The 12,164-nt window shown below is 42.5% G+C and overlaps 1 protein-coding gene across 1 annotated transcript in view; it reads right to left on the bottom strand.

The window, feature by feature from the left end:
- Positions 1 to 12,164, bottom strand: part of IGF2BP3 (insulin like growth factor 2 mRNA binding protein 3) — a 187,652-nt gene that overhangs the window by 126,312 nt on the left and 49,176 nt on the right. The window lies entirely within an intron of this gene.

Genomic DNA, 12,164 nt, shown 5'->3' with positions numbered 1-12,164 from the left:
CTTCTCATCAGCTGCTGGTAATGAGCCACATTCACCCTGACTGAATTGATCTACGTAACACTGGTCCTCCCCACAATAACATCACACGCCCACCCTTGCATAAGTATATACACCTGCCAAACTGAAGTTTCCACCTCATGCATCTGAGGCACTGGGCTCCAGCCAAGGCTCCCTCTAAGCTGTGCAGTGGCTCCAGGCTACTGCACATGGAGCTGTCAGCTGTGGCAGCTCCCTGCTGGGACAAGGTAAGCACACACCTTCCCTAGCCATGGCAGCTCCGGGCTGGGACGAGAGAAGCGTGCCATTTCCCTGGCGCCCCGACAGTTCCTGGCAGCTCTGCACGCTGCTCCTTCCTTCCCCAACTTTGCTGAAGCCACATCACCAGGAAGCTCTGTCCCTGTGCTGTTCTCATCTCGAGGCTCCACCCTCACAGGTGCCTTGGGCTGAGAATCACAGCCAAGTGGAGCTGCATGGAGCAGTGCCTGCAGGTAAGTGAGGGGCTACCTGTTCTCCCACCCCCACACACACACACCCCTCCCCAATGGGAACTGCTCCAGTTAAACATTCTGCACCCCATCCTCCAGTCCCAGCCCTAAGTCCCCCTTTCACACTGAGTCTTGAACTCTCCCCCAAACCCTGCATCCCAAGCCAGGGTCCCAGCCCTGAGCTCACTGCACCTCCCTAGTTCCCTCCTAGACTCCACACGCAAACCTGAGTTCTCTCTGTTCCCTACCTCCCACCCAGATCCTGCGCTCCCACCCCAACCTCATCTCCTTAGCCTGCTCCCAACACTCCAAACCCCTTGGCCTCAGCCTGAAGTCCCCTCCTGTGCCCCAGACACTCTCCTGGCCCGACCCCCATCCGTGCCCCCTCCCAAACGCCAAACCACTTGGCCCCATGCCTGTCACAGCTCATCCACATGCAACATGAATTTTGTTATTTCCACCACTATGGAGGTGGTATCACCCATCATCTCCATACTGGTGCACATAGCGTTTATTCTGCACATGGGCGCACAAAAAAAGTTGGCAAAAACGCTGGCTCCGGCCCAAATACGTGTTACTTTTTAGAAGTACCACAGGCCTCCTCGTTTTTTTCTGAAACGGACTGACACAGCTACCCTCTGAAATAAAGAGCCTGTGACATTCCTCTCAAAGCTCTGCTTCTACACACAGCAGATTAGTGACAGTGAAGGGAAATGCTGGATATGTTTCCTGGATATAACTGGTACCACTACATACTCATTTATAGTGACTTCTGTGCCTGACTTTTCTACTGGCCTGCTGAGTGACCATCTGTCCCTTGGTTTCCCAATCTGTGAAAGAGGGAATAAAAATGACACTGCCTACTTCAAAGCACTGAACAATACGGCTCAAGAGTGGCACAAGAGAGCTAAGTATTGTTATACCAGGTGCTGTCACTGCTCTCCAGAAATTGAATTGAGAAGATGCTCATTTTCAAATCAGTCAAGATGAAAACAGGATACTGAAAGCCAATTGTTACGCACGCTAATACTTAGACTACTTAACATTTCAGTGTAGCCTTATGAAGAAAGTTGGCAATTGCTAGGGCAAGTCCTAATAATTACTCTGTGCATATATTAACCCCACAAGGAATCAAGTGTGCACAGTTATGAAAAATGTTGAGGTTTATGAAAGGTACCGCTTGCTAACTAATCAGCATAGAACTAAAAAGTTGGTTAAGATATAAAGACGTTTCTATTGCTAATCCATTATCCAGAATGTAACTAGCCTCTGTGATCCAAAACATTTCTATCATATGCTTCCAGCTCTGGTTACATGAAAAATATTTTCCAAGTTTCTAAAAGGGGTGTGATTAGTATTTAGAACTGTCTGAAGATTAAAATGTCAAATGTCAAAAATCTTCATACACTTTTTAATATTCACTTCACACACACAGAGATTATGGTAAATCCTAGTGCAGAAAGAGGTCATTGAAACCTAAATTAATTGTAATTATAACTACAAGTAATTGTAACTACAAATATAAAAAACAGGAAGACTTTTTAAACAGTCTGTTGAGAGTGGCTTTACTACACCTGAGCCTCTTTAATCTGGTAAACCTGGGAAATAAAGCATACCGGATGATGGAATGTTCCAGACGGTAGAGGGCAGCGAGGGTACGGGGTCAGGGGACGGTGCGTGAAGGGGATGGGGGATTGGTCTGGGATCAGGAGGGGATGGGACTAGGGTGCTTATCTGGCACCCCACTCTTGGGGGCACATGTGGCTTCATGGCCCCTGTCACTACCAGGCACCACAACCCCCTCTATGAGAGCTGCCGGGGCAAAGCCTCTGGAGGAGTATGTCACTGCACTGCCATTGCCCCTGCTGTGGGGAGAGGGTGGGAATAGCAGCGCTTCTCCCCTTGCCAGGGTCCAAACCACAGATGTTCCCCAACATCCAGATTACAGAAGTTGCAATGCAGAAGAATATCTTCAAGGCAGGATACAAACATACCAGGGAGATATTTAACGGAGAATACTCTGTATTCGTCAATTGTCCAATCAAGCACATTTTCACTGAGGGATCAAAATTAGAATTACAAAATTTCCTTCTCTGCCCCTCCTCCACCTTCAGCATCTATCCATATTCAATCCACAAAAATTGAACAATTATAAAGGGTGAGCATGCCTTAATGCAAGTCCATTCTTTCTAACAACTGGACTTCTTGGCTCCAAAGGGATGCATCAGTTTTCACAGAAGTCAACGGAGAGGACAGATACTTCTCCCCAGCACTGCTGTGAATTCCGTACCTGGTGAGCTAATAAGCTCAATAAGCCAGTCTAGTTTCACTGTCCAATCAGACTGAGTTGTGACAACAGGAATAAAAGAGGCTTTAAAAATCAGTTTTTCTAATCTAAAATGGGAAGTAGGTGAGAGTTAATAGAAAACGTTGGCAACATTCTGAACATAAAATACAAACAACTGCACAGTTTCTGCAACAGTATGGACCAGGGATGGGCAACCTAGGTTAGCGAGTGGGCCACATGATTGACCTGCCTTGATTTCATTAGGCCACAAGACTGTTGTAACCAAGACAGGCTCCCCAGATAGGGAAATTTTACCTGTGTAGGTAGAATTTGCCGGTTGTGCCACCTGAACAGTAGAAGCATTTTGACTGAATGCAGACAGAATACACCGTTCTCACAGTCAACTTTGCGTTTCTCTCATTTCCCATGTCACTGTTTTACATGCCTGTGACTTTAGTAATATTGGTAGAGAAAAATCTGCATGGGCGGAAACCAGCTGTATCTGGCAACACTGCACATGGGCAACAGTAAACACAACGTTCCACAGGCCACACATAGAACCCCAAGGGACCACGTGCAGCCCACCACTGGTATGGTATCCCTTTCTGCCCCCCCCACCCCCCGCAAAAAAAAATTAAGTACACCCAGTACCTGCAATTTTCAGACTTTTTTTTTTTTTTTTTTTTTTAAATCTTCCATTGCCACAAATTTCTTCCCCCCGCCATTCCCCTGGAAATTCGGGCCTTGAGTTCCTAGCTTAGCTGGAACCTCTACACAACCCTAGACCTGGGCTCTCGGACTCGCTATTGAAGGTGATGTTTTGTTTTCTTAAACAGTTTAGACAATGTACTAGGAAGCTAACTGCTGGGGTCTTTACAAGAAATTCAAGAATAAAATCAAATTATTTTGAGGCATTAGGTTTTTGGATTGGTGTCTGGAGCTCACTATAAAACAAATTCTGCTGTTATTTCTAGGCCTCTGAGGCCAGATTTCTTCTAGTTAAATTTACAAAATATCAGAACTTAATTGTTCTGGACAAAAGGAGGAGAATTTAATGGGTTTGAGTTACTTGCTCCAGCTCCTCAGTCTTTGGCCTGAGTACTGGGAAAGCTGTGAACTCTGAAATCTCACTGTGTTTACTCAAAAATGGAAGAGGCAGAGGATTACAAGGACTCCCCTTTTTCCCCCAAGCCACTGCTGCTGCCCTGTAGCATGGGAGAGGAAATGAACAAAGTAATCTTCCCCCATCACCCAAACAAGTTGTAACAGAGGCAAGGTGGACATTATAGACCCCTCTTCATGCACGCACAATAAAAGGTGCGACTCAAGGAGCAAGATAAAATTATGTTTTGGTTGAACCAATTCTCTTTGCAGTAGCCATCAAGCAGAATCATACTACCACTGAAGAGAAACCTCTGAATGAGTACCTATAAAAATCAGTCTCCAGGATGCTACTGAATTCCCAAGGACTGCCCAAGGCAAAAATACCAAGAACTTTGAGCTGATGGACACCAAAACGTAAAATAAAAAGCCTTTAAGAGTTGAGAATTTATCTACCTCTGGCTCTTGTAAGGCGCATCTACACTAGGAACTAACTTCAAAGTTAACTTCAAAGTTTGGCACTACTTTGAAGTAGCCAGCAGAGTCTCTACACATATTTTCCCTTACTTCGAAGTAGGAAGCCCAACTTCAAAGTCTTTACTCCATTCCCAGGAATGGAGTAGTGCCCTGCTTCGAAGTTTAACTTCAAAGTAGGGTGTGTGTAGACACACTACTTCGAAGTAAGCAACTTCAAAGTTATTTTTGTAGCATAGACACAGCCGGAGATTGGCGTTCTAATGCACTCTAGTGAGAGAGCTGTGCTAACAGTCCTCCCCCAGGATGACTTCCTACTGTGATTTCTCACCCCTCAGCACTATTTCTGTATGACACGCAGTCCCTAGGTCAGTGGTCACCAGCCAGCAGACTCTTATAGTCTATAACAGGTGATTCTGACTGGTTTAGATGGGAGACTGAGTGCCAGCACCTCAGCTGCCCCTCCACCCACTTGAATGCTTCTTCTGCCCTCTGCCTCAGAAGCCTCTTGCTTGTTGCACAGCATGGGAGAGGCAGGAGTGGGATGCTGATGTCAGGGTGTCCCCTACCTCCAAAACCATACCCCTTCTCCACAGAGAGATAGGATAGTGTGAGATAGCAGGAGATTGCTGGCAGCTGCTCCCATGTTTAAACATGCTCAGCATACTTAACAGGGCAATGTGCATCTCTGTCACTCTCACACAGTATGTGTTTGTCACTCACAGAAACGCACTGCCTTACACATTCACTCTCAACATAACACTTGTATTGTGGTTACTTTTACTTCTTTCCAAGTGTGCTATTTTAAGTTTTTGACTGGTCTGGAAATGTCAATTAATTTCTGCCTTATGCTTACATTTACTTCTTTGGGTACCAAGTTCTAAAATTCCTGTCCTGTCCTGCTGGGGCTGGATTAATTATCCCTATGGTAATTTTTTTTTTTTTAAATATACATTATAGCCTAGGTTTTTGGCTTCGACTTGTGGTGTGCATCTGCACATTTTTTCCCTACTACTAGTGCACATAAATAAAAAAATTAGAGGGAATACATTTTATGTGCAGAACGCTAGCCAGGAGTCGCCCAGCATCACGCTCAGTCTCCCAGAGGTTCCTACAGCCAAATCAGGAGATTGGCTGCTGAACAGTCCAGCAATGCAACAGGGCTAAGGCAGACTCTTCCTGCCATGGCCCTCCGCTGCTCCTAGACGTGGCTGGCACTTTCCTGGGGCAGCAGGATAGGGGGTCTTCACACACTGCCCTTGTTTGCAGGCTCCAACACTGCAGCTCCCATTGGCTGGAAACAGGAAACTGTGGCCAATAGGAAGTGCGTGGGTAGTGCCTCCACATGAGTGGCAGCATACTGAGCCACCAATCCTTCTCACCCCAGCAGCCACCACTAAACACACCAAATCATGTTTGGGAATGGCTCAGGACCAGAGGGGGGGGGGCTGAACCTGCCTTAGCTCCTCTATGCCAGCACCTCAGAGCCAAGTAAGGAGCCACATACACCAGAGCCCATATACTGAAGTCCTGCCCAGACCCCTCTCCTGCACTTCAACCCCCTTCCCCAGGCCCAGCCCAGAGTCCTCTCTCTTACTCTGACTCCCTCAGTCCCAGGTCAGAGCCAACCATCCACAACCCCAATCCCCTACCCGCATCTGGTGAAGTGATTAAAGGACAGGAGAAGATGGGAGGAGGATGGAGTAAGGAAGGCGAGGCCTCAGAGAAAGGGTAGGGCATGGATAGAACTCTGAGAAGTGGCAGAAAAGATGGGGCAAAAGGTATGTGGGTTTGAGATACATCCTGGATTGTACTTAAACTCAAAAAACACTCTTGTGCTTAAAAAGGCTGGAGACCCCTGCTCTAGGTTATCCATTACCCTTCCTCTCACGTCCCAAGTAATCACCAAAAACTTTTAGTTTACAAGAGACACAGCTAGAAAGCCTTAATAGGCATGAAAGATCAAAGTATTTCCCTAACTGTTTGAATGTGAATTTGAGAATTGGCTTTTAAAATTACAAAATAAAACACACCATGCTATATATAATCAAACTGCGTATTGATTATATATGCACATACATGCTTTAAAGATTTTCTTACGGGTTCTTAACACCTCATTAGAACGTAAAGGCTTTAATACTTGGGTTCACTTTTTACTCTTCACTCTGACTGAGCAGTGAAACTGCACTACCGTAGGCAGATCACTTCACTTGAAGGGTATTGTAAATACAACTTCGCTGGACTTCTTCCAAAGCAGTAATGTTAAAATGAAAATGTACATTAACAAGATTTAAACCACATTATGTAAAGAAAAAAACTTCACGTCTCTGTACTGTATTGTCTTCTTTAGACTAAATTTGGGGACGACACAATCTCTAAATATTTCCTCATCTCATGATAAAAAAAATTTTTTTTTTTTTTTAAAAATACTACAAAAGACCAAACCCTGGACTATTCACCACTGGCACCACAATAGCTTGTTTGATATATATTCAAAAACTTTTTCTAACTGAAAGTGAAGTGCATGAGACATTGGAACTGACTTACAAGGTTTAGTTTTCAAGCATTTTATAACCCACAAGTTTCCTTCAGCCAAATTTGAGATGTAAACATGAAAAACCCCAAATTACTACATAGACATCTATAATTAATGGACTAATCACAGTTTGACTTCAAAGGCATTGTTCTCCTGAAACCTACAATGAAAATGATCTTTCACCACTTGTTCGTAAGGAAGTTTCTGGTTACCTCAAAGAGGGACCACTGAAGAAGCAGCAAAGCAGAGTACTTTCTTGCTATAGTTAGACCATTTTAAAAAGAGGTAGCTGTGTGAAGGACTTCCTGCCTACTTAGCACCCTTAAAAACTGCAGCAAACCCTCTATTTTTATAGTTCCAAAACTATAATTAAAAATATCACATGAAATTGCCAATCACCACAAGCTAACCAGAAAAGAGCAGCAGCAGCAAATAAATGGCATGATAGAAATCAACAGCAATTATTTGCTGAAAAGCTAACAGTGCACGAAACATGACAACTGAATTATTGTGAGTGGGAGAAAACTGGAGATTAAGCGACTCAGCCTTCTGCTACAGGTGAAACAGTTGCTTCCTCTCTCCCTGACCCCAGTCATTTGGCATTGGCCAAATGCAATTTGAAGTGCAAAAGAACAGGGTCTGCTGCATAAACATTAGAAAGTAATTCTATATTATGGAGATAGTTAATGATCACTTTTGTGGTGTTTACATCCACCAACGTGAAGAATTTAAAAAGTGATGTTCGTTACCATTCTAGTAGTGAAATTTGTTTGCTTGTGAGTTCTTCTCGCAGTCAACCATTTGCAATTCCCTTTAAAGCAACATTTTTATAGCTCAGAAACAAGGACTGTGCATTTGACTTGAGTGTTTTATTCAGCCACTTCATGGGGACAATACTGCAGCTCAAATAGTTCTGTGCATACTCCTAGAGGGCACCTTCTGGTGGAAAAAAAGTCAGCCGTTCAGTGTTAGTAATCATTTTGCTTCACTGATTAGTACCAAAAATGTTCATTTAGAAAAACTCCTGGGTGTTATTTAAGAACTACAAAGCATGCAGAATTTTTGCTTTAAAAGAGACAACATGAAATCAGGCCCATGGAAATAAAAACGCTTTAGTTTCTTCACATAAAAGCAAGGTAGGTCCTACATGTGGTAGACATAGGATTAAATACAACATTTCTTGGCACCCACCAAGTCCAGATGGAAGTCTGTTCCACTGATAACACTGGTGTTTCCTGTGCTTGTCTATTGATCTTTAAGACAAAAGCACCATGTCCAATCCAATCATCAGAAGGTTAGATTTTTATCAGTTTAACTGTAGTGGTTTAACACACTCACTAACACACAGTAGCAAAACTGATCTCTCTCTCTCTCTCTCACACACACACACACCCCCACCCACCCACCCCACCCTTGGAACAGACAGTATACAATATTTCAGTTTATACAGCTACACACACTTCAGAGTACACAAAAGGATTTTAAACTCATTAAGCACAACTCATTGTTTGTGTGTTCCTCCGGTTAGCAAGCTCAGCGTAGCCACTGTAATGCCCAAAATACCAATTGTTTACAATTAATCTGTCTTAACTGACTTTAAGTTATAGGACTTGTAATTTTGAAGGCCTAGTACATGATACCTTCCTCTGAGGTTGCATACTCAGGAATAACATTTAAGAGCTTCTCCTAAGCAGCATAGCATCAAATCTGCATTAATCAATAATCAGTTTGAAACGTTCTGGATATTTTGAACAGAAGGTAGTTTTAGTTCAGTTCACGCATTATTCACTTGGATGTACAATGATGTATTTCCATCTAATTCCTTCCATTATGAATGTGTGGGCTGAAATTTCAGCATCTAATGAACACTTTCACAGAAGTCCCAATACCAACAAGATTCCTTGTTGAAATAAGGAGCCAATACAGGAGAAAGATATAAACTAATTAACAGGTCACCACTGTGAAAAGCAGTAGAACTGATGGACACTAAGGAACTGTGGAAGAGAGACAGAAAATGTGAGAGACCTGACAGTACATCTGATGAAGTCACAGAAGTCACATGAGAAACTACGATGAGTTGACAAAAGGTAGCGTTCTAAGAAGCCTCTACTGTTATCATTTGTCCAAGTGGAGCTGCATCCATTATTATGGGCACTTCTAGCAGCCAGAACTACTTCTACACAAAAATTTGCAGCAGCTTTAGTTAGAAAAGAAAAATAAAGATTGAAGGTAAAAAAGTGCATCACATATGGGGGCTCAGCCAGCAAAACGTGCTGCACCAACAACATTCCATTCTTAATCAGTAACTGAGAGGTGGCCCTGTCTAGTCTGTATTCTAACAAAACAAACCAGAATACGGATTAAAATGTGGCTACCTCTCTGCTACTGTTCCACGTGCAGGGCACTACATTTAGCTGTTGGTTATTCTGTCAATCTCTAATGTGCTACATGACTGCTGGTCTGTTCCATTCTTACTTGTCAGTCCCAGATTTATTTATCCTACTCATCTAGCAGCATCTGTAAACGTGAGTTAGTCTAAGATTGTGATACTCAGAGTAAAGTTTACGAGCTGCAAATGGTTTTCTAATGCTTAGTCTCCAGCAGCTCTTTGCAGCACATATAATTAAAATGCTAATTTAATTAACAACCATCCAGAAACTTTTACTAAATATCTATCTGTAACACTTAAAATATGAGCATACAGTACTGCTGTAAATGAAACAATGAAGTCACACTATTGTGGCTCTGTTGCATTAGGTTGTTCACTAATTTGGCTCCTGAACCACTGAAGTCTGAGTATCAGTTGTTTAACGTAGCATTTTAGTTGTTTAACATAGCATTTTACAACTAAAAACGGGGTAGGGAACAGATTTGCAAAGATTCAGTACCATTCCAAGAGATGTTTTCTTTCCACCTCATGAAGGCGATAGACTTGCAGAGATTCCATTTTAACTTACTTTCCAACAACATGATAAATGAATAGTCACACATATGTAGTCATGTCAGACTATATCTTCACAAAACAAAAAAAAGCAGTCAAGTAGCACTTTAAAGGCTCACAAAATAACTTATTGGGTGATGAGCCTTCATGAGGCAGACTCACTTCTTCAGATGTGAAAAAGTGGGTCTGCCCCACAAAACCTCATCATCTAATAAATTATTTTGTGAGCCTTTAAAGTGCTACTTGACTGCTTTTTTTTTTGTACTTATAGATGTTAATGATGACTAAACAGTTTAAAGTGTAAAATAGCAAATGTCCTGGTAATGGTTACAGTTGAAGCGCATGCGATGTTGGCCACTGAATTCATGAAAGGACACTAAGATTTTTTTCAAATCACTTTAATACAACTAAAAGCAAGGATGGGGGGAGGAAATCTTAAATATTTGAAGCTTGTAGCTTACTTAAGGCTTTGAGCCAGGATTTCTAAAGTTTTGGAGTCACAACTGGGGCTGCCAAGCCTCCAGGATTGTCCTGGAGCTTCCAAGAATTAAAGATTATCTTTTAATTAAAAGGTTGTCATGTAATGAAACCTTCAGGAATACATCCAACTAAAACTGGCAACCTTAGACACAGTTGGTTCCACACTTTTTGTCCATTTTGCTTTAGATCTGAAGAAACCCCAGGAATCAACTGACCATATCACTCCGAGTTTACAGGCAACAAGTTTTGATTTAATGTTGTCAAGTGACAGAAGGTATGTAAGGTCAAAATTATCTCATGTAATCAAAAAAAAGGTCTTTATTGTGAAAGTGCAGTTTATAAACAAAAAAAAATGGCACTACAGTAGACTCCCGCATGCCCGCGCTCAATGTACTCATTTTCATATTAAACACAAGTCGAGTCCTGGGGGTCCCTACGTGATTGTACCCTGCCTCTACACTTACCCTCGCACTGCTGGCCAGCTCAGGAGCTCCTTAGGAGGCAGCTCCTGCCTTGCCGCTGGCCAGCACTACAATGCCGGGGCAAAGAGGGGCAGGCACGGGTGGAGCGGCCCCAGGGCCAACCCACACTGTGGCTGGATCAGCCCAGGGCTCCAGCGCTGCGGCTGGAGTGCCCACCACTAGGGCAGCCCCAGGGCCAACCTGTGCCACAGCTAGGGGGTGGCAGGGATGTCATGGCTCCAGATGCCTACTTCCCCCAGCTAGGGAAATTCCAAGGATCTTCCCACCCCACCCCTCATTTACACAAAATTTGATTTACGGGGAAGTTGCCCAGGATACACTCTCTACATAAATCAAGAGTTTACTGTACAGTTTTTGTATGAGGTGAAGGGAAAAATACAAAATTTCTTTTATCAGTTTTACAGTACAAATATTTGCAAACAAAAATGCGAGTGCTGTTTATTTTGTATTCTATGTTCTAACAAATCAATTTGAATGTGTAGAAAAACCTCATCCAAAATTTTCAACAGAATGCCAATTAAAATGTATTAACAGTGCTATTAAAACTGTGATTGTGATTTTAATCATGTTTAATTTGAGTTAATTGCATGAGTTAACTGTACTTAATCAACATTCCTAGAAAATATTTATGAAAAAGTTACAGAACCTTGGGGTTGTGCGCCTCTCTCACAAGACCGAGAATTTTTTAAATGTATGGAGAAGCTTCATGTTCTCCTCAGTAACAAGAAAATAATGCAAATATGGAAAAGATTACTACTTGTTAAATGGAATCAAATAACTTTTTAAGCACTAAATTTATTTCTTTATAGGGATATTGACAGGAAAAAAGAAAAATAGGACTATAAATGTGATTGTCCAGTACATATAGCCTTTACTTGTCTTATGCCTAAGCTTTTTTTAGTCAGACACTGATTACTTTCATCACAGTCAAGAGCATACACTCAACTATTTAGACACTAGATGCAGCATATGATTTCAACGGTGAACTTCCTAATTTCCACATACACCAGCCTTCTCAAACAGTTATCATCTACCCATGCCGGCAATGATACATGCTGAGACAGACAGAGGAATAAGCTGTCGCACAAACTCAGCAAGCCGTCCCAGCACTACTTTGGCAAGGCCTTTGGTTTGCCTCAAAACCAAGAATTAAGCGATTTAGCCCTTATGGTCTTCTTAATCTTCTCTGTATTATGCCCAGCACAATTCAGCCTCAGTAAACAAGTGTACCATGAACAACCAGCAATCCTAGCACATTTAATCACTATTTACCAGTCCAAAGAAGGGAGTCTTACCCACAAAAGCTCATGACCTCATAAATGCGTTAGTCTTCAAGGAGCTACTGAACTGCTTGTTATTTGTGAAGCTACAGACTAAC

The sequence above is a fragment of the Carettochelys insculpta genome, chromosome 2, assembly GCF_033958435.1.
Source record: "Carettochelys insculpta isolate YL-2023 chromosome 2, ASM3395843v1, whole genome shotgun sequence".
NCBI lineage: Eukaryota > Metazoa > Chordata > Testudines > Carettochelyidae > Carettochelys > Carettochelys insculpta.
Note: the sequence above shows the minus strand (reverse complement) of the source record. Positions and strands in the feature narration are given on the sequence as shown.